Raw genomic sequence first — 20,954 nt, 5'->3', positions numbered from 1 at the left:
GACATCTACAGGTGTAGCTTCTGACATTGACCACAAAAGGTGTAGTTAATTAGTTTATTCGTCTTGAGAAGTGAGATGATTACTTCAGCTTGTTGTTCCTTAGTAAATAAATCCATAACTTTCAAAACTACCTTTCGCATTTACACAAGTTCTAAATCTATGACATAAAATCAATTTGATCTGAAATATTTAAATGTGACAAAAAGACAAGAATTAGAAGTACATTATTGCACAACTACATCTGTGTTTGTGTGTTTGGTAAGTCAATTAATTATTAACACTCATTGAGTTTTAAAAAAAATGTTAATTGAGTTAATAAATGAAGTCAATCTTAATCCTGAGAATTTTAAAGAAATATTTTAGTTTCTTTTGCATTTGGTGAAGAGGCTGATTCTGAGGTAATAAAGTGATCTACTTTATATAGATTGTAGAACTGATTGGTTTTAAACATTAAAGTCATTTAACACAACTTAGACTATAAATTCATTTAGGTTCCAGTGTGTGAATTAAACGGTGTAAAAGTTTGCACACCTGCGGTTCTGACTTGCCTAATTCAAAAGCTGCAACATATCTTGAAACTCAACCAAAAGAAGACAAAGAGCAGCGTTTCGCTGGTGGGACGTTTTTAATCCGTACCACTGCTGTTTTCCTGCCGGTCGCTCCAGATGCATGTAAACCTACAGCACAAGGGCGGACTCCTCTGAGCACGCTGCCCCATCACGTCCACATTATTACACAGCAGCTAATCCTGTTTTCCAAATCCCAGCACCTTGGACTCCATGGAGAAAATCCTATTGCTGCTGCACATTTCTCTATGCGATTCAGCATACAAGAATCCACTGCCCTCGAGACTTCCTTTGTCTCCTTCCAGCCGAAGTCACCCACTTAAATCCCTGCGCCGCATTCATAATCAGAAATGTCTCAAGTTTATAATTGAATGCATTGTTGTGCAGAGTATCTCAAGCAGGCACAAAAACCTACAGGAAAATGGGACACCCTCCATTTTTCTCTGTCTGTTGTTCTGCTCTAACTAAGTTAGTGGTTTATTTATTGCTGCGTTTGTTTGTTGATAAAGTTAAAGCCCCATTGTGACAAAGAAAGAGAGGAAGATGGATTCACTCATGTGTGCATGCCTCCCTGCAGTGCACAAGTAAAAGGATTGTCCATCTGTCCAAATATGCAGCATCTGACAGACACCTGTAGCAGGATGATACTTTCTTCATTGTGTGCAGAGCAGTAACCACCAGAAAGGATTAAGTTGTGTCCATGTTTTTTTTTTTTTATGAGCTGAGAGATTTGTGATGAATATCCACTGCTTTCACGTTAACTGAATACCTGTAAGTGCTTTAGTGGCATCATGGGATTTCAGTGCGGTTGCATGTTTTTGGATGTCTGCAGGCACCATCTGTCCCTCAGTGTGTGTGAGCTTCAGGTTGTTGAGGTTTTCATTCTGCATCTGTTAGTGAAGATATGTCAGTGGGGCTATTGGAGTAAAGAGGTGTGTGTTGGTCACACACCTCTTTATGTCTTGTGACTGGCAAAAAGCCCATCTTGCCATGTTTCATCCACAAACTTCAAACTGTTTTCATGTGTCAGACTAACACAAAGTACTTATACTCATTCTAAAAGATGCTGTGGTATTTAAAATCACAGGCTCTAGTTGTTATATTAGCTCTACTTTACTGCGATGAATATGAATATGAGTGGATATTGTAGGACAAATGCTGAGTTAGTCAAAAAAAAGGTCTGCATGTCTCCAGGTGAAATAAATACTTCATCCTCCATGAAAGCATGACTAAGCACAGCACTGAGACGTATTTTAGCTGCACCAGGTTGTTACACATCTCAGGATGAATTTCTAAATCACTCCACTTGCAAAAGCTCTTTGCTAATCCCTGTGTTTTCTTGGCTGCTACTCAGCAGTTCAAAGCTTCAGCTCCCCCTTCAGCAGGGGTGTCCAAAGTGCAATTCAGGGGCGATTAGCTGCTTATGGAATAATTTTGAATCTGTTCTCTTTGGTGGGGAGGCTGGATTTGAAGAAATGCAGATTGGTGTGCTTTACACTCATATTAGGAATAGACCAGGAGTGTGTGCAGTTAATAAAATGACTGATTTGTGCCCAACAGCCAGAATTCAAGTCGTGTTTTAGAGGATCAAGATATAAACAGCCTTTTCAGTTGTTCTAAAGCTCAGTGATGCCGTTTTCATTTTGTAGCTTAAAGAGTAAAATCTTCATACATGTGTCTTGTGCATATCTGTGTTTCCTATCACCTTTCTGTCATTGAGCTAATATTTTCCTACCCCAGAAGGAAACCTCAACATGTGGGATGGGTTGAAACTAGAGTGTGGGTGGTTTTAGCGACAAAAGACATGTTAGCATCATCACATAGTGACGATGTGATGGTGCTAACATGTCCAGCATGTAACAAAGTCTGGATATAATGCTGCAAAACATGAAAAGATTTAAGAAGTGTGAACGTTTTCCCAAAACACTGTGGGACAATGCAGCTGCACAATAAAGTGGGAAAACACTTGGTTTAGTGCAGAATGTTTTATTTCCCCTACAGGGGAGAAAGTAACACCTCATGCCCAAAATGCTGGATAGTTTGATCTCATTGCTCCCTTTAAGAAGTCTTTAGAAGTAGTCATACGTATCCCTTGTCAGAGTTGCTTTAACAGTAAACCAAAAATACAAGCACCAATTTGCTGCTACCTTCAGTTACATGTAATTACTGCTGAACAGTTTCATATGATAGGAACAAATTGTACCAGAGTGTTCACACCAGTTTCTAATAAGTGCTGATCACCCAGGCTGCAGTCTTAATTTGATTTAGAGGTAATTGTAAGTCCAATTAATGGGATTTTATCTCTTCCACATTTCCTGGATTCCAGGAAAACTCAAACATTGGTCATCAGATGCTCTTTTAGCAGGACCTTTAAAATTAAATTTTACATAAAACTTGTGAAATGATCTTAAGAGAAGACAGCATAAGATAGGATCCCAGATGAGAGTAAACCTTTATCCAACCCTGTGAGGGGTTGTGTGAGTAAAAGGCTTTCCACTCTACCCTTAATAAACTAACATCTGAAATATTAATCAGTTGGGTGTTTGGCTTCACTGGTGGTAAACTGATGAAGATGAAGATAAATTACAGCTTGAAGTAAATTGTATTAGGCAGATTTAGCATCTCTATCAATGCAACACTTGCTGCTGTCAGCTATAATCGAGTCATCTTTTGACTCGTGTTTTGGTGGCAATGGATTTATCGCATGTGAAAGGATCATCCTGTGGTTTACGGCGCCGCGGCTGTATTTGTGTCTTTATCGAATGTGAGGTGTTTTACCCCATTCATCAGCGCTACCGTGCTACTGTCCTCTTTGCATACTTGTCACAACATTTAGATGATTATAAACTATGTGAGAAATGGTGAAAGCTGCTCAGTACTTTGTTGTTAATGAGCTTTACTCTGAGGTAAACAGAACCGAGCCTCTGTCTGCATGCGTGTGTGTATGTGTGTGTAATTGAATATTTCAGACAGAGCTGTTTGTTCTCTCAGACTCGGCAGATGTGTTGTGTGTAAGTAATACGGTGATGAGAAGCATTTCGCAACATGCATGATTACCACCCATTCACCCGGTGTGAACTGCTGTACTCGTGTGATCCACTGAATCATGAGCAGCAGCCGTGTGTGAATCTGAAAGACAAACAGATGCTCAGTACATAAACACTAAAAGTTATCATCAGATGAAAAATGGTATAGAGATGGCTTTTATTTAGAAGCTGTGTCAGAAAAGAGTAATGGTATTTGAGATAGATGGACTGGAAACACTTATAGAAACCATTGAAAGTCGCATCTCCACTCAGAATCAGCTGATGCTGGTTCCCATCATAGGGTAACGCTGTAAGAGAAGTCTATTGAGGAACAAAAAGACTTCCTGAACTCTAATCTTTGGCTGCTGACCCTGAACCATGTTGCTCCTTCGTGGCCTTGAGCCCAGAGGTTAAGTGAAAACTTTAAAACGGTTTCTTCCACTTCCTTCCTCTGCTTTACCACAGCTAACAGCTGCAGGAATTTACACCCTGTATAACATGAAAATCCACAAAAATCGTCTTTTCATGTCAGACTCAAAACTAAACCAGTAGATTATTTGTTTACTTGGTAAAACATAAATATACAGAGCTGTGCAAAAGCTTTGACTCATCTGTTTTTTTTTTTTTTTATTAATTGTGAGTCTTTCCTAGTGTGCCAGGACTCTCCTGGACTTCTATGTTTCCACACTGTTGCTGGTCTGTTGTTGCTGGAAGTTGTGTTTTTCCCAATTTTATCTGCGTACTTTAAGCAGAAACAATATCTTTCTCACTTAGATAATAAAATGACTTAATAATCCCTTTTACTTTTTTTTTAGCAAAATACATCTTATAATAGAAATTTTTAAAGAAAGTATAAAACAACACATCAAGCAGATTGCAACTTGGAAATGGAAAGACTTTTTATTCTGGGAGACATGTCTTTTGCTCTGAGAAATATAAAATATAAGTATTTGACCAAAGCAGAAAGGGAAAAGACTCTAAGCCTTATAACATTTCAAATTTGAAGTACTGCGGTGGCAGCATCATGCTGTGTGGGCGTTTTACTGCAGGAGGGATTTGTGCATTTCCCAGAGTGGATGGCATCATCCATTTTGGGAAGATGCCAAACCTCTTCACAAGATGGATGATGTCAACCCTCACATTGAAGCAGTGTGAGGGTTGACACAAACTTTATTGGTGTTGGTCAATAAAGTTTTATTGACCAACACCAAACTAAGTTACAAAATGGTCTATAGGCAAATGTCAGTGTTTTGGAGTGGCTGTCATAAAGCCCTGATCTCAGAGAAAGTGTTCGGATAGAGCCACAAAGCAAGCCGGCCTACAAACCCAACTCAGGATCATCACTTCTGACCGTGGGGTCAAACTAGTGTGAGAAGCTTGTTATTATTTAGGATACCTAAAATGTTTGACACAACCCTTGCAGTTTAAATGCAGCAAAGCTAAGAAAAAATGTCTGACTATGAGGAAAATAATGGAAAATCCTGTCTCATTATCCTAGCATTTAGCAAATTTAAATAATCATGGTAATCCTAACTGAACTAACAGGAATATTTTTTCTGACTTAATTAGAACAAATGTGTTTTCCTTATCCAGTGAATGTTAATATCTGGTGAATATCTAGTCTTCAGTGAAATGAAAGATCTGTCAATATCCACATCTGTGTAAGTATGTGCCCATTACTTGATGCTCATCTGAAAAACTACAGCAAAAGTAGTCTGGAAATGTACATGTTTTCATTTTAGTTCTGATTTTGTTCAGGATGTTTTCAAAAATATCAAGAAGCCTGTTTGTGTTTGTGTCAAAAGGGTTGTGTTACTGGCACAGCTGAACACCATTTGCAAGACCAAATTACCCATAAAGAGCCAGAATAGCTGCAGGATTGGCCTAATGAAACAACAGAATGCAACAACAGAGAAGGAGAAACTATTTTACATTTTTGAAACGAGTCCCATCTGAGGGAGACAAACATTTAGAAAGCTAATAAAAGTCCAAATTGCTCTAATCTTGACTGTATTTCACATCAATCTGCAACAGCCTGACTTTAAAAACTCTGAAGACAACAAAAACCTGCAGACCTCCAGGGTTCTATGTTTCTGGATACTTTGGGTGTGATGTCTCCCTTGTCTCCTTCCTGTCACTCTTCTCTTACCGAAACCAGTGATGTCTCAGGACTGTTCTTCTTGTGACATGAAGTCTATTCCCTGGATGTAAATTTCTTTTCTTTTTTTTATTTACTGTAAAAAAACATCAGTAAAAAATGTTGGGATGATGACTTCTGTTTGACATAAAGTCAAACAGAAGTCATCATCCCATGTTTTATTCATTGCAACTTTGCAATTGTTTTCCCTTCCATTCCTGTTTTTTTCTGAGAGCATTACATGCAGCATTTCATGCCAGTCACTTCTTTGTCCTGCACCATCTGCTGGTTCAGGGTGAGTGGAGGATGATCAGAAAGTCCAGATGGAGCAGCGGTTTCTTCCGGGGCTTGAGGGCTGCCTGTGGGCCACCCAGACCAAACAGGGTCTCCAGACAGCTACCCGAGATTGTCACAGAGCCTAAAACACACTCACAGATCATCATTTAGAGCAGGAGTGCCCAGGTTCAGTCCTCGAGATGTATTGTCCTACAAATTTTAGATCCTGTGTTTGAACTGGCCAGAGAATCTTTAAAAAAAAAAAATCAGCTAGAGGTTTAAACTTTTCTATGAGGTGACTATCTAGTGTTATGAAATCTGTTCAGTAAGATAAAACATCTGATTTGAAATCTTTACATTTTGTTTCCTCCCACTTTAAATACCAACTCTATGACATAAAGAGCCCTATAAAATCTGTTTAATTTGTCTCTGTTTTTCTAAGATATAACCGTAGTTTTGCAAATCTAGGATCTCCAACCCTTTTCTTGGAGAAATACTGGACCAGGGTTGTATCGAAAACCTGCAGGTCAGTAGATCTGCATCGAAGAAATAGTTCCTGATGTTATGAAACAAAACATCATGGAACAAAATAAAAGAAAATTTCACCAGGATGTGATTATGGATTATTTAAAGAAAACATGGTGAGCATCATTGTAAATGTAAAAAACAATCTGATTGGTTTGAAAGAACTTATTTGCATAAAAACTTTAACAAATTTCTAGGCACCCATGTTAAGCTTGTCTATAAAGAATTACTAAAAAATGTGGAAATTCCAGCATTAATTTAAATAAAGTCATGTTAGAAGATAATTGGTTTAAAAAAGCAATTGGAGCACAATTGCTATTTGTATTTTTGAATCTTGAAATCTTTGATCAGTGTTATTCTTTCCGGTTTTAGTCTTGTTTCAACCTCTTTGTATTTATTATTCACCTTCAGACTGATAGTTTCCTCCCTTTCACAGATGTTTTCTATCATCTGATTCTCCTCTGGCTTCATTCTCCCTCAGCTGTTCCCATTTGCCTCTGATTAGTCCTTCTGGTTTAAAAGTATAAAACTTTCTCTTTGTTCCTTACTGGTTCCACTCATTTTTGTTCTTGGATTTATGCCGTCTGCCATGTGTGTTTTTTGCCTCAATTCAACCGCTAGTTACCTTGTGATTTCCCCATGTAAGTTTTCCTTTCTGTTTGTTATTAAAGAATCTGCTCTTCACCAAGAGCCTCTGGCTTTGCCTGCACTTGGCTCCCAACTTAACCGCGTCATGGCACAAACAAATCTAAGGAATGTCAGAAGCAGGAATTGGGCATCTCTGAATTTGTCAGTTATTCATGAAGCTGAAAATATATGCAAACACTCCTAATATTTTGTTAAATGTCCTCAGAGGGAGTTGCAGAGAAATGGCAGAATTTCTGTATTCAACTCTGAGCTTCTGGGATACTGTAACTGTGCTGCATGTTTGATTTGATCACTTTTTAAGATATTTTATTCAAACTTATTGGTTTCCTGGTACACACAGGACTTCCAAGCACAGCTCACGTATTTTCACAATTGTTTTGATGGGAGTCATTCCAGAAGCTTAATGTTATCCTGAAGATCACTGGATCCCAACTTAACACCAGAAAGGCACAAGCAACTTTAATCATTTTTAGAAACAGGAATTTATTAATGTTTGTGCCAAGCTTTCTACCACCTGACCCAAATTATCAAATGGAAAGAAATTAGTCAAGATGTCCAAGAACAACCCAGAAACCACAAACTAGAAGCTGTTTTAACACCAGCTACACAGTGAAGCCAGTTTTATATCGGCATCGACTGAGAATACACTCGTTCCAGTTTAACTAGATATGAAAATTTTATCTTCAGACAAGAGAAAGTTTCACTTTTTAGCCACAGTGACAAGAAGCATATATTAAAACGGCAATATGAGTCTTTCTAACCTAATTAAACTAGACCAAGTGTCAAGTCTGGTGGTGCTAGCATCATGTTAAGACTTGGATTATATTCCAGTTGTAGCTAGTGGCCATTTTCCCTCGATTTAATTGCGAAAGATGGCCTCTTTGAGATTTTCTTTTGCCTTTATTAAGAGAACTTCCTGGGATTTTAAAGATCATTCATTTGACTGGAAGCAGATGTAAAAGGCTTCCTTCTCAGTGAAATGCTGGAGGAATTTTATGATTGTTCTGGGCAATAAAACATGCTCAGTTTCTGTGAAACACAATAATAAATCCTGTAAAGATTAATTGAATACAAAAACTACCTACAGTATGAGAGTCATGTTTGATATATATACTTGCCATATGTAAATTCATGATGTGTGATGAGATGTGCTGCCTGCAATGTATATCAGTGTGAAGAATTACAGGTAATCCTTATCTAATGTAAATGTGTGTTCAGGTGTGCTGGGTTTCTCGATAAATTAGCTTTTCCCTCACCATAAATCTATTTTCTCCAGATGTGTGTGTCTGCCTCCTCCTGACTATCTCACCTGGCCAGGAAGACGTTCAACATCTGGAGAGGACCCAAGTACACCGTGATAAAAGCCTCTGAGGACACCGTGAACACAAGGTGTGTTTCTGTTGCTTGTGTTTTTCTGTGTGCGCAATGGTTTTGTGAGTTCATCTTGATGGCGAGGGTTTTTTTTTTAGAAATATTCATAGATACAGACACACTAAAACAGACCAGAGGCTAAATAATAAATAGATAAATAAATAAAGGCACATTGCTTCTGTATGAATGGTTTTCTGGTACCCCAACCCGGTCACCTCCGGTGCTGTCAGCACATTAAATGGATGTGAGCCAGCAGGCAGGTAAATGGACGGACTAGATGAAAGGCAGGGGGGAGGATGAAGAGGTGAAATGTAGAAAAGGAGAGTAGAAGGTGAGCATGAGGCAGCCAAGAAAAGCTGCAGAAATTGGGAGGGATGAAGGGAGAAGAGGTGACCCCTGGGAAGCCTCATCTCCCACATCAATTATGGAAGAAACGTGCATGTTCGTGTCTTTGTGTGTCCGTGTGGTTGGGGGTGGTTGTGCAAGAGCAAAGAAACACTTTAAGCTAGAAAACACTTTGTCCGATGGACAGGTCATGTCCATCTAGACCTCAAAACGGAGACACAAATTTAATCCTATAATCCTTCTTCTCTGGCACCTTTTTGGACCAGTCATAGTTACAGTCCCCCACTGCATTTACTGGCACCAGTGCAATGTGTGTATGCAATTTATATTTCAGTTTCTATGTTAATCGAAGTGCGTAAGAAATTTAAATTGGTAATCCAGAATTATCAACCTGTCTAAGACGATTTGAGCTTTGTGACATGGTGGATTAACCTGCTGGAATTAGCTGCTAGAAGATGAGTTACTGTGGTCACAGTGAGGTTGACATGGTCAGCAGCAATACTGAGGGTTGTGGTTCAATAGTTCCTATATTTTTTCAGATCAGTGCAAAATAAAGATGGTTTTGCTTTTATTAATGTGTACTGGAACAAAATGAGATGTGATGAGATACAGGTGACACGTGGCGCTGTAAACATGTGGTTACTGACAAATGCATATTGCCTGATAATGTCAAATAAATCTTTTTCATTCTGAATGCCAGTCTGAACTTCACCAAGTCAAGTGATTGACTATTTGCGTTGATATGCGTTTGACATGGTATACCTAATAAAGTGACCAGTAAGTGCAAACGAGGTCGGCGCAGACATTGATTAAAAGTCTGTACATGAAGGTAAATTATGTTTTATGTTGCATTCAAGGTATTTGCAAGAAAATCTGTCACTTTTATTGATATTCATTTGCTTTGAGTTGACCTGTCATTGGAAGTAGGTCTGAACAAGCCATAATAGCGGTCTGTGCACACAAGTAATAATTAAGCCCTGAATAGCAATGCAAAATAATGCTTTTAAGGCAAACATTTGAGCTGTGGGTGAAGCCAGACATTTGTGTCCATGTGTGGGCAACAAGTTAGTGTTTTTGTGCATTTCCATCCATCTGCACCTTTTTCCGAAGAGCTGTCAACAACTCACACCGCCCTCACGGCTTCCAGGCTGCACGACCTGAACGGAGGTCAATGCAAAATGTCAAGTGTGACGGATACTCCCCTTCAAAGGATTCACGACCCCTGACCTCCTGTCTAAAAAGGCCGCGTCGGGATGGAACCCAGAATAACATTTAAAGCCCATCCCGAGCCAACGTGAATGCCTCTCATTACAGAACAATTGGTTTCTTGGTTCGATAATCTCAAATAGAGATCAGTACACACATTTGGGTAATTCATCAAATCTCCTCTCATGAATATTAAGCAAGAATCAGATGGAGGCTGTCGCTCCATTCATATTCATGCAGTAAGATTGAGAAGTACCGGCGAAGCTAGTCATTTGAATTTCAATAACATGTCAGACATTTTAGATTCAGGAATTAAAAAACCACGATGAAATGGTTCCCTATAAACTCATTTGACAGTTCATCCAGATCCCAGAGAATACATTTCCAGCCAGCTACGGAAACCATTGGTGACCTGCCACAAACCATGGGCTGATCCTTCACCTTTTCACCGCCCACTCTGAAATCATTCATTGGTTTCAGGATGATTAGTTTGAGTGTGTGTGCATAAGAGATAGAGAAACTGACGTTGGTGTGTGTGTGATGGGTTCGGTCTGGTATACACTATGTATTCCTATCTGGAGTGACAGGAAATCAATGTGGAAGTGCAGCTGTTTGTGCTTCAAACCTGGACACAGCTGAAGTGTAATCACCTCGCAGATGACCTTCAGGGCTTTGGAGAACATACCAACAATCTGCTCACTCACGTGCACACGCAGATTCCCATATGAACACAGCAGCTGGGACACATGCTACACACACGTCTACCCAATATGAGGGTACAACTACCAAAAAATACATAAAAATTACTGAAACATTGTCTCTCTGATGTTGTTATGGTATGTATGGTCTGCTTTTCAGGATTGATGGGTGGAAAAAATACATTACTATAAAGAAGGAAAACATTTAAAAAAATCTGATGGGCACATCTAGAGATTTTTGGATACAATAACAACAAAAAATCCCATCAAAAATACTCTATTCATCACAAAAGGAAATTGAGCGTTGTTGTAACTCATTAATTCAAAATTCTTTAGAGTTATTGGGGATGGGTCAGTCTGCTGATGGTATTAAAATAAAACAGGTGATGGTGAACATCTGTTAACATACTTTTTCACAGATTCTTGATTGGTTTTTGGTCTGTACTTTTCCCAACAGATTCAAGTGCTTTGAGCTAATTAGGTTTCCTGTAGCTTTCCTGTGTATGTTTAGTGTTATTGTGCTAAGGTGAACCTCAAACCCCAGTCTCAAGTCTGTTGTAGCCCCTAACAAGTTTTTCTCCAGAATTGCTCTCTATGTTTGCTCTATTCATCATCCCATCAACTGACTCTCATTACTAAATAGAAAAACATCCCCACAGCATGACAACCTGAGCCCTGAGGATGGTGTGTTAAGGGAAATGGGCAATAGTTTTTTTATGCATCCTTTGAACAGAACTCCTTCTTCCACGTTTTCTGCATCTCTGAACTTCACCCGGCACTTTTTATGGTTCTTTTTCAACAATGGCTTCTTTCCTTTCACACTTCCACAAAGCCTAGATCTGTAGAGTGCCTGGCTAGCATTCAACAATAGATCTTCTGACATGAGGTGTGAATTTCTGGGCCTCTTTGCTGCTTCTCTGATTATTGCCCTTCTTGCTTGTCTGACAGTTTAGGTGTGTGGACATATCTTGGTGTTTGCAGCTGTGCTAACCTGTCTTTAAACGTCTCATCGCCCATATTCCTGATCTGACTGGTATGTCCCTCTGTCTACTCAAAACCTCTGAGATGCATAACATGACATAAAATGGTCTTTAAATACACTGGCAGTTGTGATTTGTTATGTGACAAAAATGCTTGAAAAGTTGCATGAATACCTTTGGAAAGATATTTGAGCTGAAAGTACACTGAACATGTCCTTGCCATGTCTTAAATTCTGCCTTTTCCTTAAATTTTTGGATAAAAATCTCTAGGTCAACTACAGAAACATACTGTATATGTCAACACAAGTCTGAACTGCTACGGTGACATTTAAGGACAGCACTGGTTGCCTAACCTAGAGGAATTTGACAAATTGCATCATTGAATAAATAAGTAAAGCCGCAGTCTAAACTGTCTTTCTCCATGGTTTTACTTTCGATAATCACCCGAGGCACCTTGTCATTTTTTCTCAGCATATGAGGCAAATAAACTCGAGAAAACTCTATCCAATTTCGTGCAAAGGGCAAATACTGTGCACGCACGATAACTTCAGTTTTCATGAAAAGATCTGAGTAAAGACTGAACAAAAGTCTTAACAAATTGATGAATCTATCAATGTTACATGGAATGAGACGGGCTTTTGGCAGCAGAGAGCAAAAGGTAAAGCAGCTCCTGAATAAGCAAGGTTAGCTTATCAGGGCTGAAAAATGTAACAGCTGATGAAATTTGGATGTCCTCTACAAATAGTGAATGGAGACACTTTACTGTAAAAGATGTAAGATTTTGTGTCTCTTTTTTTGTTTTAGTCCCTTACAGAAGCATTCACATCCTTTTAACTGTTTAACATAATGTCCCATTACAGCCACAATCATTAGTGATTTTCTATGATATGTGATAGATGGACATACAGTAAAAAAGTAGCTTTGAAGCAAAGGGAAATTATAAACATTAGATTCACAGGGGTAAGGGAGCACAACCACCGTGAAATCCACAAATACTTAAATACATTATAAGTCAACGGTGTCTCGTTCTGCAGATTCACATATGTTGAGCCAAGGCAAAATCTAACACAGGCAGGGAACCAGCACACCTTGCACACCACTAGTTTGAATCCAAACATATTCTTGAATGGCCCAGTCAAAGTCCAGACCTAAATCCAGTTGAGCAACTATGCCATGACACAAAATATAAGATGTATGTCATCCGGTTTGATTGCGCTTGTGCTTATTTGCATAGAAGAATGGGGAAAAAGTTTGTTTCGAGTCTAAAAACCAGTAGAGACGTATCCCAAAAGACCCAGATGCCAGCGTGTGCCGCTTAAGACAAATATACACCACATTTTTCACATTTGTATTTGTAAATGATTTTTTTTCTTTTTTTTTTTTTTAAAGAAAACCTTAGATCCTTTTCCCTTTTGTTACATAGTGACACAGGAGTTTGTACATTTGAAATATTGTCATGTTTAGGAAATGTACACTTGAAACATTACCATGTTTCAAGTTCTTACTGTGTTTAGAATGGCTAGAGTTAGTCCACTTTGACGTATACCTATATCGGCTTCGATAGTCCAACTGGCCTGAAGGATTTTCTCTAGCAGGTGCTTTTGTTCTGTAAATAGGGCCATTACCTTATCAGTACCCTGGTAATGGCCTCAACGCATCTCACAGTTGCACAATAGACTTAGACTTCGACTTCGACTTAAACTGACTTTGTTGTCATTTTCAATGCACAGGGTGTATAAAGAACGAAATTTCGTTGCATACGGCTCAGGACAATGTTTGAGGTTCCAATATATTAGCTGTTTTCAACAGGCGCTTTTGTTCCGTAAATAAGGCCATTACTGGCGCACCCAAGCACAATGAATTCATTATAACCTCCTGAGACCCAGATCTCTTTTGCTTACACTTTTTCCATGTTTTTTTGAGGTGGATCAACACAATTAATTTGGTAAGTTTATTTCTAAACTGTCATTTTATACCCTCTTAGCTTTATTTCAAAGAGAAACATTACTAATTTCTTTTAGAAAAACCTTTGAACATTTCTTGAAACAGATTGTATGTTTTGCAAACTCTATGTACATTTGGCAAAATGACCTGGATAATGCAGCACAACATCATGGATCAGCTGCAAAAGGTCACATCTCTCCAAAAACACTTCATGTATGCTTCAAAACTAAACTGAAGAGCACTACCTACAGGAGACCTGATCTCCTGCAGGTATCATAGATACCCACCCCCAACATGGACTATTCACATTCCCACCTTCTGGCCCGACGGCCAACGACCACATTTACAATTGAAGAAGGGATGCTAATTTGAGCCATCAGAGTCGTCAGGGTGGACTCCGGCCTTTTGGCCCTGTTGAGCCGATATGGGAAGGACTCGAAAACTGTATCATCCTAGTGTTAAAGGTTTAAAGTGTGTTGATACTTTTGCAAGTAATTGCAACTGTAGCAAATCAGCTCAATTCAGCTCATATTACCAATTCACTGCTTTGTTTCACTGCAAACTTTGAACATTGTGCAACCATGGCATCAAAGCCGGTTTGCTTACATCCACATTATGATGCATCTTCATCTTTTGTCTTTTGTCTTAATGAGACAGATTTTATGGCCTTACCATTTTGAAAAAAACATGGAAATATTTTGGGGTCTTTTGATTCAAGTTTTAGATAATTTCACAGATCACATCTCATCCACTTGTTAGAAATAATAAAATCTCCCCCCTCTGATTTAAAATCCAAACACAAACACATACAGTGGAAGCCCACATGCTGCCATCTCCTTTGAGAAATGACTGATCTCTGTAGCCCTCAGAGAAGAGTGCTCCGGACCTGCAGCTGGGACCTCACTGATTATAGTCCACAGAGGCAGCAGGGGGCAGTCACGTGTTTGCCAGTGTGTGTGTGCGCTTGTCTTTGTGGGGATGTGTGCACTGAGGTCACACATATACTGCAGCTCCATCCAATGGCTGCCACTCCAGTGACGTGCTGGTGGCCGAGGTGATGGGCAGGAGGAGGTTTGGGCATTGGGGATGATGTTAGGGCGGAAGAACAAAGAGGAAGAAAGAATGGACAGAGATGCTGCTGAAGAATGAAGGGGGTAGAAAGATGAAATATGCGAACAGATACTTTCTGGGTTTCAGTGATTTCAGTTGGGGTGTCTCCTGCATGACACATTCATGCTGCTTTTTCTTTTTTACACTATATGTTTTATTTTTTTGTTTTATCATAATGAATGTGTTGCTTTGTGGTCTGGGTGAGTGTGTTGTTGCTTGGCCACACCCTTGCAGACCAGATGGCCCCTGCTCTACCTTCTCATTGTCAGTCATTATTTAATTATGGCTCCTGGTACTCCACACAGTTAATATCAACCCTGAGTGGTACAGTCGGAAATAAATATAGAGGCTCAGCGTCATGTGCACCCTACCGAGGACCACACAACGTCAGCATGAGGTGGGATAAAGGTGAACCTGAGTACATGAGACTCTGTGCTGCTTTCATATGTAGAGCATTATTCAGTACTTATAGAAAATGGAATCAGCTGCATCTGCATTCATAATATAGACGTGTAAGAACAAGGTGAGAAATAATTAAGCAGAAGAATATTGCAAAAATAAAAGCTTGTTGTCTTCTGGTAGCAATCATCAGAGGAAAGAGGGAACATAATCTGCTCAGGTCTCTTTGATTAGTAAGGCTTACAGCAGCCGGCAGGCAGTTTATGCAGTGAAGGTCCTTACCTTGGGCAGGTTTTTTCTTTACATTTTAAGTTTTCTCTTGCAAAGACCACACCCAAAAGTTAAGACAATTGCCGATGTTGAAGAAGAATGGCTTAAGCCAGACACAGTTTAAAGCCATTTCTCCAGATGCAGGTAAAGGTGGTGGGATTGAGGGAGATGGGGATAAAGCAGGTAATGATGCTGGGATGATGAATCAAATAAGTAAGGATGATCTATGAATGGAGTAAGCAATAAAGGTTGTAGAAATTAGGGATGGGTGGAGAGGAGGTTTATTGATAAGGGAGATGGAGAGATGAGGGATCAAAGATTTTCTAATGTAGATAGTGACGCAGGAATGAGGACATATTCATTGAATATTCATATTCAGGAATGAAGGGAAAGGAGATAGGAATGAGAGATGAGGATAATGCAAGAAGGAATTATTAATAATCATGTCTACAAAGTGGATGTTTCGTTTAGCCAGAGTGTGGCCTGTATCCAACAGAGAACATGTGAAGAGGAAGCTGAAGATTAGGGTGGTGGCAAGGAGGCACTCCACCTTCCAAGATTTGAGTCATCATCACTTGAGGTCATCATCAACAATAAATCCTCAAGATAACTGGTGAAACATGCCAAAAGTGATAAGTTTGGAGCTGATCATTGATCAGGCTATTTTCAACATCTTAACAAAATGTGCATTTATAAAAAACATTTTTTAAATTATTCTTATTATATTTTCTTATTTCTTGGTGGAATAAAATAGCTATTCATCTAAATCTGCCAGGGATATGAATAACTTTTTTCTTAACTGTATACATTAGAAATGGATGAATGGATGAGTCTGTCCTAAAGAGCAAAACTGTGAATAAAGAGACTGCCTGCTCTCAACTCTAACTCCTTTAAGTTTGTTAAGGACTGAGAAACCTTTTATATTTTTCTCCACAAAGAACTGCCAGTCTAGATTCTAGAAATGTATCCTAAATGCTACAGCAAATGTACCAGTGCTCTTGGGTTTTTCCAGCCTGTATAGAGGGACAGTTTTTCTTTCAGGCTGTGTTTGGTGTTCCTTTCTCTCTCTCTTTTTTTATCTTGAAGACAAAGACACCAATAGTCCACCAACCTCTTCCACAAAAAGTCTCAGCTGCTGAAGGTGCTTCAATTTGACGGACATTATGGCAGAAAAAAATCAATTTTGTTCAGACCGAGTGGAACTTCAAACTTGGCACAGAGCGGACAACAGACTGTGCTGACATAGAAAATTGGGGAAAAGTCATATGAAATTGTTATTCTGTACCTTGTGCACTGACTTCACTACATGCACCAGTAAAACTGATAAATAAAACAATCAATAAAAACTCTGACTGCAAAGAGTAAGTTAACAGTGAATAATCCATGCTCCTGATAAAATTCCTAAAGTCACTTGTTTTCCAAAATTGTTTGCATGGAATTTAGCAGATATGACAAAAATGAATTTGTTTCTGGTTTGGTTTTGCCAAGTCAGCCCTCGGATATGCTGTGTTTGTCCTGAACCTGTCTGTGCCAGGGCTGTCGTCTGTGTGTGTGTTTGTGTGAGGCGACCTTGACCAACCAGCAGAGAGACAGTCCTGGATTTGTGCTGATAGATTGTTTACAGCTCTGACAGAGACGGACAGTAAACACAAACATCTGTACACACATAACCAGTCAGTAGACAACTGCAGTGCTTTGATGTTTTAGTCCTGCATTTGAAATCAAGATGTAAGTGATTATTAACATTTATTTTATAGACAGTGGTTAATAAAATTGATGTTTTTGCAGTTTTTCTGCCTCCTAACTTTCATGCATCTCAGAACAGGTTAATGACTGACTGCAGTAACTTGAATCCTCGGTATTTCCTTTCGCATTTTCATCTGTTAGGATTTGAAGCCAACGGCTTATGTTTGCTCCAAGACAGAAGAACTGACGCTAAAGCCGATAATCTGTTTAAAAAGAAAGATAGGAAAATAAATACATTAGGTCAAACAGTGTGACAAGTTCTAAAGGCAAATGATGGGGCTTAGAAATATACCCCTGACAGATTGACCATGAAAGAGGGGAAAAAATGCAGGTGAAGACAGAAAAATCCTTTGAGAGATGAAGAATAGTGAAGGACACAGCTGGTGACATCACTTACCGTCTTTAGAGTGCAGCTGTGAAAACATCACAAAAACCAGACATCAGGTGTACCAGGAGAGTCCTCTGTTGGATTAAAAGGTTTTTTCAGCATAGAGACAGAAAATAAATGTGGTTAAATGTCCTCCATGGGGAATGTAGGTGTTCTTTTATTGCTACTAGTCAAATATTTTTTGTGAAGCCATGGAATACCACCATAGAACATGTTGTTAATCATAGAACCACGTCATGGTCTGATTTCCCATTTGGTTTTCTAGTTAGTTGATTCATTTTTATTTATTTATTTATTTTTTATGAGGATAGATTTAAATCGCACCACCTAAAAACGAGCTTTAACATTCAAATGACTGGTGACATCACATAAGGCAAACAGCAGCTGATGAAAATTACTTTGAATGGTGAAAACTAGGAAACATCCTACTGTTTCACTGGGAAAATTTTCCTGCAGAGCTTCATATTCTGCTATTTCCCCAGAAAATAAACACCAGATAGACTTGAAATGAGTTCAGTTCTAGTTCAGTTCAGTTAGCCCCAAAATGCCTTGATATAGTGTGGCCTGTACCATTAACATCATTCCAGAGGAATACAGTTGTGAAAAAATCATCCCATATAGTAAAAACTGGATTCTGAGTTGCTCCGGTTCTGCTGCAGCAAAGCATGCTAACTCCATGATACTTCCACCTCTGTACTTCATAGTTGATATGAGATTCTTTTCTTGGAATGATAAATTTAGTCGAATCTAAACATATCCATCAATTTGTTTCCAAGTGATTTTATTTTAGATTTATTGAGGCATCTTGGTCATTATCTATGTTATCGCCGCTACACTCTAATCTGGATTTTACTTCTTGCTTAAAGAATAATGATATTGCTAATGAAAATTTAACTTCCATAATCTATTTCAGATTGTACAGGCATTTACTTTCATATTCATATTTGCAAGATCCTGCTGTAGGTCCTGCAATGACATTTTAAAATATTTTTAAGACTTTGTATCTTGTGGTCTGTCTGTAGGGTGAATTAGCCATCAGACGTTGTGAGACCGTCAAAATGTAGAACACAGTATCATCTGCATTGTTGCAATCAAAGCCCCAAAATGTCTGTCCATCCTCTGCCCAATCCAAGCATTATGGACCAGACTGGAGTCTGTTCCATCTGCAACCGTGATGTAAAAAAAAAAACAACTAAAAAGTTGGTGAAAAATGGCTTTATTTGACTGAGTCTCTGTAATACACTTCTCCTTACACTTAAGGTTTGCGTAAGAAGCAGCATGAGGACTATTTGTGACATGCAGGTATGATATTTTTACACACTTGCTCCCGCACCTACGCGAACACGTCTTTATCCCTAAATTTGTCCGTTTTCTGTCTTTAAATCATCTTCCAAAAACATTCGATGACCTTTCGCTCTATACAGTAAAGTAAGGGCGATTTCGTGGGCGCGTTTCATCATAACCTCAATCCGACAACGACTCTCCTTAAACTGTGTCAGAGCAAAAGATGTTACACAAGCATCCTTTCGTCCCACATACGGTACAATCTGCCTCACTCATGCTTCCTTTCTACTACACAGAGCTGGTGAACTACTTGTCTCTTCCATTAGCTCTAACTCCATTCAGATGTGCTAAAGAGATCACTTCAGCACCAATACCAAATCAAGAGATTTTGATCTCTACCACATTGGCTATTTTTTTTATCCAACTAAATGTAAAAGAAGAAACGTAGAGGTACATTTTGCTTTGATTTACCTTTGGCTGCACTGCAAGAAAAATAATTTTACAGATGATTTCTTCTTCTCCCAGTGTAAAGTGTGATCAAATACCAACAGATGATTCAGACAAGCCTTTTATGTTTTACCTCTAATACAGAAAATCAGAAATCTCTACAGAAAAATTTCTTCATGGAGTAAATTTAGACAATTCTTTCTTTTCAGTCCTTCCAAATGTTTTAAATACACTTTTCTCGTTGGGAAACCAAAAACTTCTGATTAAAGAATAAAAACAGTGTTTCTTTCTCTTGAAGTTCTGACTGACCCCTTTCACTGTCAGGAGTAACTCAGCGGTGACGGAGCGTTCCTGCGATGTTGTGTTGTCAGTTTTGTGTTCTTGTTTCTAAAGCAAAAGCTGCTGAAAGAACGGTGCGATCACACTCACTGTGCAACATGTTTGTTCTGCTTTTGGTGTCAAACAAGCCCAGGCAGTCCGGACCATCAGCAGCAATCATCACAGCGCTGCGAGTTTCCAGTTAAAGTCCTGCATCAATGACCACCAAGTGAAATGGATGAGCGCATAAACCCTTAGGGTGAAAATGACATGTTATCTCTTCCAGTTGCAAGTCTGTCATTTGTCATTTTCTGTTGTTTTACTTAATTCCAGTCTCCAGATATAAGTCGCTGGTTCTGAAACTGATTGTTGATTTGACAGCAGAACCCGTCATGATACCACTGAGTAATTCAGGTGTTCAGAAACATCTTTGCGAAGAATTTCTCAACATCCCCATTATCTTTAATAGCTAATAAAGTAAACAGCCTTGATTTAAATTAATCTTTTATTGGATTGCAAACATCCAACATTACCAGTACAGTCATTGATCAATCGATCCATCTGTCTTACATGAGTTTTTGCAGAAATAATTAAATTTCTATTTTTAGTTTGAAAATAAATAAAAGTATCGCAATTTTACAAAAGAATTACAGAAAAAATTACTACTTAGACATGTTAATATGTGTGGAAAATTATAGTTTCAAACCTAATAATGATTAAAAAAAAATTAAATTACTGATAGTTTTAGTTCCATTCTGTTATAAAAGGTTGATGCAAATATTCAATGATAAGAAAATATCAAAGGAAAAATCTTAAAACCTATATTTATTATTACATCAATGTTTGAAAACATTGAGTGGTTCTCATTTTACCAAAATTTACTTTTAGGAGTAGTTTTACTACACTGTACTTGTATTTGAACTGTATTATGACTTATTGCTACTCAAACCATTACTTGAGTCACATTTCTAGATATTTCTAGATACTCTAGAAATGTACCTTGAATGAAAAACAAGGTTGTTTTAAGCAGAATATATGATAAAGTGAGACTCGTTCACAAGTTTTCTTGTCCCGATGTTTTCCATCTGCTGAGCCTTTTTGTGCTATGTGGAAATCGAGTGAACATGCAGTAAACAGTAGACACTGTCACTGGAAGTACTTTACCTTGTTCCAACAACACAACAATGGTTCAACAGATGTAAAAACAACCTCCGTACATGTCCAACTCAGTGCATAGACCTACATCCTACAGCTGAAGAGAAGAGAGCAT

General features: G+C 38.6%; 1 long non-coding RNA gene across 1 annotated transcript in view; it reads left to right on the top strand.

The window, feature by feature from the left end:
• The window catches only part of LOC111610370, a 118,025-nt gene that overhangs the window by 10,295 nt on the left and 86,776 nt on the right, over positions 1 to 20,954 (top strand). The window contains exon 2 of the long non-coding RNA XR_002753637.1: positions 8,455 to 8,567. This is a non-coding gene — a long non-coding RNA (uncharacterized LOC111610370). The remainder of the gene's footprint in view (positions 1 to 8,454; positions 8,568 to 20,954) is intronic.

Source organism: Xiphophorus maculatus, chromosome 12 (assembly GCF_002775205.1).
Source record: "Xiphophorus maculatus strain JP 163 A chromosome 12, X_maculatus-5.0-male, whole genome shotgun sequence".
Classification (NCBI taxonomy): Eukaryota; Metazoa; Chordata; class Actinopteri; order Cyprinodontiformes; family Poeciliidae; genus Xiphophorus; species Xiphophorus maculatus.
The sequence above is the reverse complement of the archived record's forward strand: the minus strand, read 5'-3'. Positions and strand labels throughout refer to the sequence as shown.